At 37.9% G+C, this 13,550-nt stretch overlaps 1 protein-coding gene across 2 annotated transcripts in view; it reads left to right on the plus strand.

Moving 5' to 3' along the window:
* Positions 1-13,550, plus strand: part of LOC118749782 (ubiquitin-conjugating enzyme E2-22 kDa-like) — an 83,198-nt gene that overhangs the window by 54,996 nt on the left and 14,652 nt on the right. The window contains exon 2 of one of the 2 annotated variants that reach the window (XM_036484559.1): positions 10,773-10,855. The exons of the other annotated variant lie outside the window; for it this stretch is intronic. The gene's annotated coding sequence lies outside the window, so the exon portion shown is untranslated. The remainder of the gene's footprint in view (positions 1-10,772; positions 10,856-13,550) is intronic. 2 annotated transcript variants of the gene reach the window in all.

The raw sequence follows: 13,550 nt of genomic DNA on the forward strand, positions 1-13,550 counted from the left end.
CTAATTTGCGCCTAGTTGCTAGTGGTGTAAATGAGGCAGAAATCTTTAGACGACGTAACACAGCATACACTGCCAACGACTTTACGTGGTCACGACAATTCAACTTAGAGTTAATAGTGAATCCCAGATTTTTTATTTTGTCGGTAACAGCGAGAACATTATTGCCAACTAACAATTTAGGAATATCATTAAGGTAAATCACACTATTACTTATGGGGAGAACAAACCATTTTGAAGCATTTAAACACAAACAATTATTACGAGCCCATTCTGATATCGCAGACAAATCACTATTAATTCTAAAACACAAATCCTCAATAAGGCCAATACGACTGGACAAGTATAGCTGTATATCATCAGCATACGCATGTACATTTACATACCGACACACAGAAAACACATCTTTAACAAAAAGAATAAACAACAACGGTCCAAGAACAGATCCTTGTGGATCTCCAGAAGCAATTGTTTTTGACGTAGAAGAGGTATCCTTTCCTCCGACTCTTTGTGATCTCCCTTCAAGGTAGCTTGACATTAACCTGACAGCACTGTCTGTAAAACCAAACAGATGCTTAAGTTTTTTACACAACATTCTATGACTAACAAGGTCAAATGCCTTTGAAAAGTCAAGCAGGCAAAGAAGGGTTAAATCGCCATTGTCATATTGTATCCTTATATCATCAAGAAGCTTCGTAATTGCAGTAGAACAACTATGCTGTGGCCTAAAACCTGACTGAAACTGTGAAAGCAGTCCTCTTTCATGAATATATACCGAAATATGAGCTGCCATTATTGACTGACATACCTTTGAAAGAGCAGGTAATATGTTTACTGGTCGATAATCACCAGTGCTATTAGCATTAGTTGTTTTAGCTACAGGAACTATAATAACTTCTTTCCACACAGACGGAAAGGATAAACTGGTAAGACAGTAATTTATGAGATGTGTGATAGTACCCAAGATGAATGGCAACACAATTTTTATGAATTTCAGCGAAATTCCATCTTCCCCTACCGCATTTGATTTGATATCCATTACAGCCTTCAAAACATCTCTCTCACTCACACCTTAGAATTGAAATTTATTTACGAAGCCACAGTCAGTCAATTGCCAATCGCCAATTGTAGGGGGGTTCTCTTGCCTGCTTGCACTAATGAAAAACTTATTCAGTATATCGGGGTCAAAATTACAATCAGATTTAGCATTACCATGCACATTCAAGTTTTTAAGGTTACGCCACAAGTCTCTGGCGGGAAGTTCCGGGTTAATTATATTTCTACAGTACCAGCTCTTGGCCTGCCTTATGATAACCGTAGCCTCAGTCCGAGCAGTCTTATACTGAGCCCAACAGTACTCAGTTAAGGTTTTCTTCAATTTGGCATGAAGCTTATTGCGTTTTTTTATTGCCAAGCAAACTCTTTTAGTATATCATGGGCATGACCGAGTCATAGTGCGAGCAGAGCGAATAGGGACATGTGCGTCAAAAAGTTCAGTAAGGTTCCTATTTAAGAAATCAAGCTTTTTGGCAATGGTTTCACAATACCAACAATCTTCCCAACGAAGACTGGACAGATCACGAAACGATTCATTAACATTTATGGACTTTAAATCTCGATACGTAAAAGTAACATCAACAGTAGGACGATTAAAATCAACATCTAGTGAACAAAAATTAAGTCGTGGTCAGATATAAAACATAGTTGATCAAATTTAAGCACATGATCAATATCAGAAGTGATAAAGACATCTAAGAGACTAGGATTTGAATTGTTAGCATATCTGGTAGGCATAGTCTTGTTGACAATCCTCCTGCCGAAACATGATCAAGTAGATTACTGGGGTAAGAGTCGTTTACAAGAAGATTTACATTAAAATCACCACAAATAACAAAACGTTCATATTCAAGGCCGAAAACAGCACACAACAAACAAATTTATCTAATTTTACTGGGCTAACAGCCAGCACACAGCAGCAGTAGTACAACAAAAACGAAGCGACAACAGAAACAATGATTCTTGCTTTGTTTATTTGATTATTTATTTTATTTTATTATTTCATTTTGCGCCAAAAATTTTAGTAATCACATTTGGCTTTCACTTTGACTTATACTGGGTGGCGCCGAATGAGCTATATGGTTTGAATTCTTTATAACAGAGTGTTTTTTTTTTACTCTATGCCAACGGGATCCACGCCTGGAAATGACCTGCCAGCAGCGTTGCCGAATGCTTTTGCAGAAAAATCGTCATTTTACCTTGAAAAAATCCTAATTTCGGCCAAAAAAACCCCAAATTTTTGGTTATAATATGGGTGGCGCCGAATGAGCTATATGGTTAGAATTATTTTTAACAGTTTCCTTTGGGGATATTTGAAAGAAAGAGTGTACGTTAACAAACCAAGAACCATTCTCCAACTCCAAACCAACATTCGAAATGAAATGGGAAATTCTGCGAAAAGTTATGGAAAATATGCTAAAAAGAGCACGTATGTGCGAAGCAGAAAATGGGAATCACTTACAGGATCTCATTTTTCAAAGCTAATAGCAAAAAATTCCCCAATTATAATATTCGCTTAATTATAAAAGTTATAAACCATTTAAACCATAGCTCATTCGGCGCCACCATGTATCGTATGAATATGTTTTTTGTTTTTAATTGGAATCAAACTTTGTTTTGCGAGAATACACTTTTATAATTAAACACGTCTGCTCAGTTCAGATGTTGTTCACAAAAAATAAGATTTTCCGTCATCCCTTGTCAAATTTGGTTTGGAGACAAACCGGTTTCGGCGTTGTGCCATCTTCAGTGTTATTTTTTGTTCCGAATAGCTCGTGTTTCCTTCTGCTTTTATGTATTCGTGTTACTATCTGTTTTAACTATCATTAGGTCATCCATACCCATCTAAGTGTGTCAGCTTTTGTTTCATTATCTCGCAGGTTTTTGGTTGCTTTTATTCGCCGGCGGGTAGAAATAGGTTATTTTCAATTTCTTGGTTTTCGTCATTGCGTCAGTTTATGTTCCATTATTTAACAGGTAGGTGGTTTTAGGTTGCTTGTATGTGCCAGCAGGTAGAAATCCGTTATTTTCATTTTCTTGACCAAACCAAATTTGACAAGGGATAACGGAAAATCGTTCCACAATACATCATACTCCTACCCTGTCGGAAGCACAAACAACCAAAAAGAAGTATGTTGTTGTTATAGCGGCTACAACAACCCCTTTCAGATGGGTTAGTCCCTCAATCGTTGTCGTCAAGCTCTACCACTGGTAGCCCCAGGAAGCGTGCAGCCTAGATGGGGTCTATCCACAGGGACAGGGGCGTCAGTAGGGTGGGAGATGCTGGTTTAGCACATCTTCATTTATTCTGCTCAGGTATGAGTTCAACCTGCTGCAGTAACCAGAGCGCAGTTGGCTATTGTCCGAGGAAGACGAAGCTCTGTCTCGTCCACGTCTGGTGGTTGTGTGTCCAGAACGGCATCCACAGGTCGAGAGTCTATATAACGCAAGACCGCCTCTCTGTGAATGCCATTCAAGGCCTGTCGATGAGCTGTCGGGTCCAGAGGTTGTTTGATCCGTCAGTTCGTAGAGATGCGTCCTGACGTGCCTGGGCGAGGGAGATTCTGCAAGCAGTTGTCTATTTGGGTGACCACGTCTGTCTCCCAACTAGGAACTGCTTTCATAGCATTGCGTTATGCTCCTTAATGCGGAGCATATGGGCCTCGTCATGCAGGTGATGTTGCGGCGACATCAAAAGGCATCCTGTCGCTGGCCTGAGTGCCGTGTTTTTGCAGATCTGCAACTTCATCCACTGCGTCCTAATAGTCCCCGGCGCCCACACAGGCGCTGCGTAGTTCAGAACCGTCCGGCCAATTGCCTTGTAAGTTGCCAGCATCGTTTCTTTGTCTTTGCTCCAGGTGCTGCCGGGTAGCGACTTTAAGACCTTGTTGCGGCTTTGTACTTTGTTGACGATTGCGAGCAGACTGTCGAAGGTTACTCCGAGGATATTCGGGTTGTGCACCGTCGGAATTGGCTCGTCATCGACTTGAATTCCCAGTTGTAGTCTGACTTCCTTCGTCCAAGTGGTAAAAAGTTTTGCTGAGGATTTTGTAGGGGAGAGGGTTAGGCTCCGTGCAGTGAAGAAGCGAGAAAGCTCGGCGGGATATCCGTTTACTTTCGAGCACAAATCATTAATTCCATTCTCAGACGCCATGCTCGAGCAATCGTCAGCATAAGAGACAATCGAGACTTCCTCTGGTGGTTGAGGGAGCTTTGAAATGTAAAGGTTAAACAGTAGTGGGGAAAGGACACCACCCTGTGCAGCCCCTGTTTTATTTACCTAGGTTTGCTCGATTTGGCTCTAAAGGTTACTGGCGAGTGAGGACCACTCAGATAATTCGCCGACTACCGTTTGAGTCCCTGTTGGAGAGAGGAGGCCCCTATGTCTTCTCGAACGTTGAATGGCTGACAGTGTCGAACGCCTTAGACAGATCCAGCGCTACTAGAATGGTTCTCTCACAGGGGCGACTTCGGTCAAGGCCACGAGTTATATCTGGATATTTATGGCGTTAACTGCAGTGCATTTTACGGACCCCATGCTGATGCCTCGCTGGGGTCAGGTGGTTTGTATAGTACGGGAGTAGAAGGGCCTCTAGTACCTTCGCTACCGGGGAAAGCAGAGTTATCGGGCGATAGGACTCTCCTTTGTTGGGCGGTTTAAGCAGTGAGACCACTCTCCCTATTTTCCAGATGGCTATTGACAGGTTGTGGACCTTGGTTAAATAGTCGACTTCCGCAGGACCCAAATTTTTCAGCATAAATGCAAATTCCGTCGGGTCTAATAGCTTTAGAGGCTTTCGCTAAGTGTTGCCATTTTGGTGCTTTTGGAGCTAGATTTGGCTCATTATTTTGCTATTTAGCTCCAAAAATTGGGTTTTAACTCCTAGCTTTCTTTTAGCTCTTTTCAAATTTCTCTAGCACTTTTTAGCTCCAGAAAGTTCTAGTTGTATTTGGTATATATAAGCCAAAACTTAGGCGTTGATAAAATGGAAAGTTTCCCGATGCAGTGTATCCACCATAAGCTCTTGAATCTAGGTTAAAGAACTCAAAAATTAATTAGAAGAAAATCATTTTTCTGATAGCGCGGGTTTTGTTTTACCTTACTAATTTTACCTTTAAGGAGAGCTGGAAGCAAAACTTTCCAGAAAGATTTCGCGAAAAAACTATTCAATTCAAATAACTGAAATTACAGACTTTAACAGTTTGTAAATTATTTTTAGTTCACTGTTATAAGTTCCATAGCAACGAAATCGAAATATATGCACCTTATTTTGGCTTTAAAAGATTTTTCAGCACATAAACTTATAAAATTTGTTGTGTTTATTAAAATTGCCGAAAATGAACAGTCTTACGTCAATAAATGGTCGACCTTAACAAAATTACGTAGCTCTTCATTTTAGCTACTATTAGTATTATTTAGCTCTTTTTACCTTCCTTTTATTAGCTCGGGATGTAACTATGTAATGTTATGTTACATACCTGATGACAGTACGAATGGCAATTATAATAGGGAGGTTTTAGTTTTTTAAACTACAATTTTATTATTAGCTCTTTTTTCGGCCGTTTTAGCTCGAAATGAAGTTTTTCTCTGGCAACACTGCTTTCGCCATCCCGATGGCCACCCTTACCTCACCGCTGGTGGAAACAAGAGGCGCACTAGGTGTTGGCAGTTTGTGCAGGTCACTCGACATTAGGCTTTATCCACCGGAGGCTGCAGTATGAACTAAAATAGCTCGCGCATCGCTCCGGGTCCGAAGAATCGTGGTCGCCAAAATTTATTTCAACTCACGGTTGACCAAAGCTTACTCACACCAGAGGCGAAGTTGCTGGTTCTTGTTGTAGCGGCTACAACAACCCCGCCCAGATCGGCTGATATCTCAGTCGTTGTCGTCGAGTTCGACTAACGGCAGCCCCAAGAAGCGTGCAGCCTCTAGGGTTTTCCGGGCATGCGAAGAGATGTTTCGAGTCGTGAGGGGTCTCTCCGCATGCCGGACATTCGTTTGGCACATCCGCATTTAACCTACTCAGGTAGGAATTTAGCCTGCTGCAGTAGCCAGAGCGAAGTTGAGCTATTGTTGTCCTGGTCTCCCGAGGCAGCTGGAGCTCCGTCGCGTCAATGTCCGGTTTTTGTGTGCCTAAAACGGCATTCATAGGTCTTAAGTCTACATAACACGAGACTGCGTCCCTGTGAATGCCGTTCAGGGCCTGTCTGTGAGCTGACGGGTCCAGGGGTTGCTTAATGACTCTGGACTTCGCCGTCAGTTCATATAGATGCCTCCTGACGTGCCTCGGCGAGGGCTAATATAGGGCGAGGAAATATTACTTTGGGTCTTTATTGTGCCAATTTAAGTTATTATTTTTTTAGACATTTAGATGATAAACAATTCAAAGTTATATTTAGGTGTTCTTTTATGGGTCCCCAATGAAAAATATTGCCCTAGTCCGTTGTACAAAACTGAAATGAATGTGGTACAAGCAAATTTTGGGAAAGCTTCTTTGCTTTGCGAATCTTGGGTAACGTGGTTTGCACATATTATTTTGCTTACTTTGTACTTTATTGTCGTTATACGCTGTGATTTTGCAGAGAGTTTAAGCAATTTATGATCTTGTTACGGTCTAATTTCGCTGCTTATGTGAAACATGTTTTTTCGCACTCGTGAGTTTTCCTTCTATTCTATAAAGCTCTCATAGAGAAAAAATGAAAAAGCACGTTTTTTTTCATTTTCAGAGTATTTCATTTTCAGAGTATTTCAATTTTCAGAGTACGTTTGCTTTCAAAGAAATTTCAGGATTCTAATATACAATGAGGTTATCTTTAGTGCTTGTTAAGGATGCACAGTAGATTTTGGTATACGTAGTTTGGCTCCTGTGTTTACCAGAATTTTTTAAAGTCTGCTTAGAAATAGTTCACATTTCATTCCGCATAGTTTATTTCCTACTAGAAATGGAAATAAAGTCATTATGGGTTTATTGCGCTTTTTTAAAATTTTTTTTTGGAAAACACAAACACAGTTTACTAAACTTAACTTCGGCGCGCACATAACACTGTGGGTAATAGCTTAGCCGAGATATTAGATTTGTTCCACACGCTTTCCGGGCTGTTTCGGTAATTATAGCGTAAATACGTCCATAAACCTAGCTGACCCAAGTCGCCAAAAATCAATAAAAATTAGCTAGGAATTAGGTGTCTTTTAGGTGTTTATTAGGACCTCCAAAATTAATTTAGGTGTTCCATTGGTTTCCGAGAAATTCGCAAAAATGTGTGTCGCAAAAATGAAAGTCGGGAGGATACATCCGACATTTGCAGCCCCCATGCAATTCCCAAAAACGAACTGTTGCACCGCAATTAAAAAAAGAGACATAACTGATTGTCCTCTCAACTGGTGCAGCGTCAATCGAAAAGAATTTACAATTTTGTCAAGTTTCAAGTTTGTCGCCTCGAGCGTATAGTTATTTAGTGGCGCAGGTTTGATTTACGACCCGTTAGGAATCAGGCTATAACCCGAAAAGGCAGCAAAATTACTCCTTCTTAAATACAATGTTCCAATTTTTTAACTAAAGTGCTAAAAAAAAACATTATTAAAAATTAGTAACTTTTAGGCGTCTTTTAGGTGTTCTTCAACGCCACTAAAACTAATTTAGTAGCTCCATTGGTTCCCGGGAATTCTAGGTTTACGTAAACCTAGCTGACCCACACATTTTTGCGAATTTCTCGGAAACCAATGGAGTTACTAAATTAGTTTTAGTGGCGTTGAAGAACACCTAAGAGACACCTAATTCCTGCATATATGTATTTCGATAATTTAAAAAATAAAATTAAAGATTGTTCAGCTAGGTTAACAGCGCTAAGCTAGCTGAAAACACACATTTTTGCGAATTTCTCGGAAAGAAATCTAATTCCAGCATATGTTTGGAAAATTTAAAACCAAAATTTAACGATGGGTCAGCTAGGTTTACGTAAACCTAGTTGACCCACACATTTTTGCGAATTTCTCGGAAACCAATGGAGCTACTAAATTAGTTTTAGTGGCGTTGAAGAACACCTAAAATACACCTAATTCCAGCATATATTTGAAAAATTTAAAACCATAATTTAACGATGGGTCAGCTAGGTTTACGTAAACCTAGCTGACCCACACATTTTTGCGAATTTCTCGGAAACCAATGGAACACCTAAATTAATTTTGGAGGCCCTAATTACAACTAAAAGACACCTAATTCCTAGCTAATTTTTATTGATTTTTGGCAACTTGGGTCAGCTAGGTTTATGGACGTAGCGTAAATAAAATCACAAGTGTCAAAAATGTGTATACACGCTCCAAAAGTGACCAGAGCGTGAGGAGCGCAAGAAAACACATTTCGTGCCCGTAATCAACGAATCTGCTCTAAACAATGATTTTATGTGTATTTGTCTTATATGGCTAATAAAATTAACTAATACCTACATTTCTGAAATTTTAGTGCTAGTTTTCATTTTTGTGTTTTACAAAATTTGCTTTCGGATGTAAACAAACAACAGTTGTTATTTCAAATTGAAGGTCAAGGTTGTTTCGGGCACGAAGAAGAAGACATTTACGATCCAAAAGTGGAAGGTATTCGCTTAAATCATAATTATTTTAATTATTGGTACTCATAACAAGTTTTGAGAAAAGTGGCTAGTTTTTATGATTTCAAGGTGCCGCCAGGCGTTAACATCGTAAATAATGTTCGGAATGTAGTTTCTACAGACAACTTTTGAAATATTAAAGAAAAGTTATTTTCCGTTCCCGGATTCGTAATACTGAGGTTTTGAAATGCGTATATTTGATACCTCTTTTGACGAAATAATTTGATGATTACCAATGATTTTTTTAGGAGTCCATTAACAGGAAAATTACCGAAATAATGTTAACACACGGCGAGAGTTTCTTTATTCATATTCCGTACATTCGGAATACATTTTTCTGTTCACTTATTCATAAGAACGTTGTTCCGGATAATATAGGGTCGGATAATCTGAACGCATTATTTTCATTTCGTGTCTAGTATGGAATTCATAGAATATTGCAGGAAATTAATGGCACTAGAGAAACCAAGTAAGATTTTCAAACAGTGTTGCCAAGTTTTGAATTTAAAACAGCACTAAAACCCTAGAAAAACCGCGTTTTTTCTCGAAAAAAGCCCCAAATTTCTTTTCGAATATTGAATGGACTTTGTATTCATGAAAAATTGTATTGTAGGGATGCCGATTAAAATTAACAAAAATCAATGTTTCTTGCTCGACAGTCGAGTTTATTCTGTTTTCTATAAATTCAAATACTTTCGTCCAAGCTACGTTAAGATTCTTGCTGTTCGTGCGTTGGTGTTTCGCTTAGATGTAAGAAAAATTGATAAATTTTTCCTGACTGTTTAAGTGTTTTATTTTTCGTAATCTTGCTTAATTTTTTCTACTGTTCCTATCAAACAAAAGCAACGTATACCTTCCCTTATACCAAAAAAAAAAATTAACTGATAATTTTTTTTTTCGGCAAAAAAGTCAAAAGAAGCGTCCGAACGTAACGTCCGCTACGCTAGGATTTGCCCATATATAAACTACTAGTATCGAAACTTTTGGGCCAGGAATCTCAGATATTGAATCTAGTTGCACAATTGATTCTAATGAATACGTATAAAGCAACTTCCGAATAGCATCTATACCTGCAAGCGTAGCGAATGACACTGGGTATTAACTCGTAACGTATATTACGTAAGGGGCTGCCAATATATTACGTAAGGGGGTTTTCGCCTGTTTTCAACCCCCCTCCCCTCCCCCCCTCTCCCGTCACGTAATAAATTGTAAGCTTTAATTGATTCCCCTCCCCCCGCCGCAGATCTTACGTAAGATTAAAAATCCCCTAGATATGTTTTTTCAATTAAACATTAGAAAATACTATATATTTCCATCAAACAACTGTAGGATGTATGCCTAGTCAGTCTTAAAAACTTCATTACATAGTTATACTAGTAATTCTTTGTTGTCGGTTTCTTTGGTCCACGGTCCAGCCAGCCAATCTGAAAGAGGAGTAGCCACAGGGATATCTCGTACTTTTTCACTCAACTTTTTTTTTCAACAAACCAGCAAATGCAACAACAATTTTAAGGAACAAGCAGCAGTGTTGCCAATTGTTTGGCATATTTAAACAAAGTTGATCTGAAACCCGACGAAGGCTAAATGGCATTTTTAGTGAAAAAGTGTGAATGTGATGCTATTGTTTTGTGAAAATTGTCTCATGTAAACGCCGTGTAAGAAACGTATCGTAATTCGTTTGAAGTCACGGTAGAAGTGAGGGTCACAATAGTGTTCGAACTGCAGTTTTCGGTTATATTAGACACCGAAGAGTAACGTTTTTTTTTAGAAAAATAGAAAAATTAAAGCAAAAGTTGTAAAAAATTGTAATATCCTCCGTATGTAATGTATAGTTTTCATTTCAATGCAATTTAGTACTTTGATTGGGTGAATTTCCGTATTTTATAAAGAACAATTTTGAATAAGAATACAAGAAAAATAATATTACGTAAGAATCTACGGGACGCCCCCCATATAAGAAAAAGTAAGAAAGGTCTTACGTAATATATGGACAGCCCCTAATGCCTTTTGCTGTATGTATATTAAATATCTAGATGCAAAATGAAATACTGTCGAAAAACCTTTAATTACTTTCCTCTTTCATTGATTTATTATTTTTTCTTTGACTTTTCAGGTACGATTTATAACAAAAATCTGGCATCCAAATATATCCTCAGTAACTGGTGCAATTTGCCTGGATATTTTGAAAGACAATTGGTTAGTATTTCTGATCTACAGACTATATATTTGAATCCCATTACATTACAAGATTAAAAATACATACGTATTGGAAGAACTTTTCAAGTGATGTAATTAGGTAATTAAAGGGCATGGTCAGTTTATTCTCGAAATTTGTTTAAATTCAACCTTTTAACTGACTTCAAAAAAGCAGGAAGCAATGAAATCGGCGGGATATATTTTTATGTACATATGTATGTATGTTAAAGTATAGACAGACGGCAACGTTGATCCGGATTAACGTCGCAGTTGATCTGATCAAAATTGTGCCTTGACAGACGGCAGTAATGCGGACTAACGAGCCGCGAGGTCGTAGGTTCGAATCCACGGCCAGTAGAATATTTATTTAATTTTTTTTATTGATTCAATTATACCTTATATATTTTTTTAAGTTATTTTTAGTTAGTTGTTTTTGACTTTTTTAGTAAAATTAAACTCTAAAAATTTAAATTAAGTGATAATGAAATAAAAAATGTGAAATAAAATAAAACAAACGAAAATAAAATAAAAAACAATTAAATATATAAATCAAATAAAATTTAGAAAAGTAAAAGAATAAAAAAAATAAAATTTTTTTGGCAATCGCTCCAACCGAGGATCGAACCTGGGTCCTACAGGCTTGTAGTACGCAGCTCTCACCACTCGGCTACCGCGGATGAAAGAGTCGGTTGCTTTATTTGCTCAGTTAGCGTAGAACACAAAGAAACTGCAAAACTAGCATAGACATCCACCCTGTCGTCGGTAATGCAGTCACCGAAATAAGTTCTTATTAATTTTAAATTGGATTCCTATTTGAATTAGTATGAGTGACTGCATTACCGATGAAAAGGTATATGTCCATGCTAATTTTGCATTTTCCCTGTATTCTACGCTCTCTGAGTTTCGGTCAGTGTTGTCATCGCAAATTCCCTTAATCCGAGTTAAGTTTGTGAATTAAAAGCATAGACAGACGGCAACGTTGATCCGGATTAACGCCGCAATTGATCTGATCGAAATTGTGCCTTGACAGACGGCAGTAATGCGGATTAACAAGCGGCAAGATCGCATGTTCGAATCCCACGGCCAGTAGAATATTCATTTATGTTTTTTTATTGATTCAATTATAACTTCTATATTTTTTTAAATTGTTTTTAGTTAGTTCTTTTTTGACTTTTTTAGTAAAATTAAACTCAAAAAATTTAAATTAACCAATAATAAAATAAAAAATGTGAAATGAAATAAAACAAACGAAAATAAAATAAAAAACCATTAAATATATAAACCAAATAAAATTTTGAAAAATAAAAGAAATAATAAAAACAAATTTTTTTGGCAATCGCTCCAACCGAGGATCGAATTTGGGACCTACAGGCTTGTAGTACGCAGCTCTCACCACTCGGCTACCGCGGATGGGGGAATCGGTTGCTTTATTTGCTCAGTTACTGTAGAACACACAGAAACTGCTTAACTAGCATAGACATCCACCCTGTCGTCGGTAATACAGTCACCGAAATAAGTTCTTATTCATCTTAAATTGGATTCCTATTTGAATAAGTATGAGGGACTGCATTACCGATGAAAAGGTATATGTCCCTGCTAATTTTGCATTTACCCTGTGTTCTACACTCTCTGAGTTTTGGTCAGTGTTGTCATCGAAAATTCCCTTGATCCGAGTTAAGTTTGGGAATTAACTCTAGGACTTAATTAGGATCAACTGCACTTAATTCCCGAGATAATTCCGAATTAACGAGTTGATCCCGATTAACGCTGCCGTCTGTTCATGCTTTTAGAGTGATCCCATACTAATTTGGTTTAGAACCGATAATTGCATCATTAAGATATTAACGGTACTCCTAAATTTTTATTCTGAGAATTGATGTCGGTTGTGTTTTTTGCCTAAAAATTACTTGTTATTAAATCTATTTCGCTATTTTTACCCCTGTTACATGCTTAGCAATTACTTTTTAAATCAGATTTTGCAATGTCCAGTGTTTGTATATTAAAGAATTGCAAAATTCAATATTTTCTGTAAAAATGTCTTTTTCAAAAATTTCATGCATTGCTATGTCATGTCAACTCAAACAAGATGTTATGCCATGTCATTGCATCTCAAACTTAATGTTATAGCATGGCATTGCTACTCAGCTAAGCTGTTGTTCGCTGTTGTGCTCCTGTAGCATATTTTTAATACTGTTTGATCCTGCCTTGGATGAAAATGTATACTGGTTTTTAATTAGACAATTCTTTAATGCATTTTACTATAATAGGTACTTAAAAAAATTACAAAATCTCTTCCCGTATAAAAAATGTACTTAATAATGCTGACATGTCGCATGTGCTGACATGCATAAATTTGATGCATGATTTGATTTCAATTATTCGACAGTGTCTTCATATGTTATTGTGAAACATGTATGAGCGACTGATTAACTCAGTGTGAGGGCAGGACCAGGATGAATGTATTTGCATAAAAATTTATTAAAGCAAAAATGTTTTGGGTAGGCGTCGGAGCCAATGATAACCATCAGTTACCACCTCTGCATGGTTGTAAGTCATGCAGAGTCCCTACGGCTTGTATCGCGGTGGCTTTGCCGCTTAAACTCTGTAAGAGTTTTTGGGGGTGTGCGTCAAGCGGAGGGTTGAGCACCGGTTATTGATTCAAGTTCAAAAATTGGGTAGGCGCTGTGGCCAATGG

Source organism: Rhagoletis pomonella, unplaced genomic scaffold (assembly GCF_013731165.1).
Source record: "Rhagoletis pomonella isolate Grant_MI unplaced genomic scaffold, Rhpom_1.0 Rhpom_scaffold_00047, whole genome shotgun sequence".
In the NCBI taxonomy this organism is placed as follows: Eukaryota; Metazoa; Arthropoda; class Insecta; order Diptera; family Tephritidae; genus Rhagoletis; species Rhagoletis pomonella.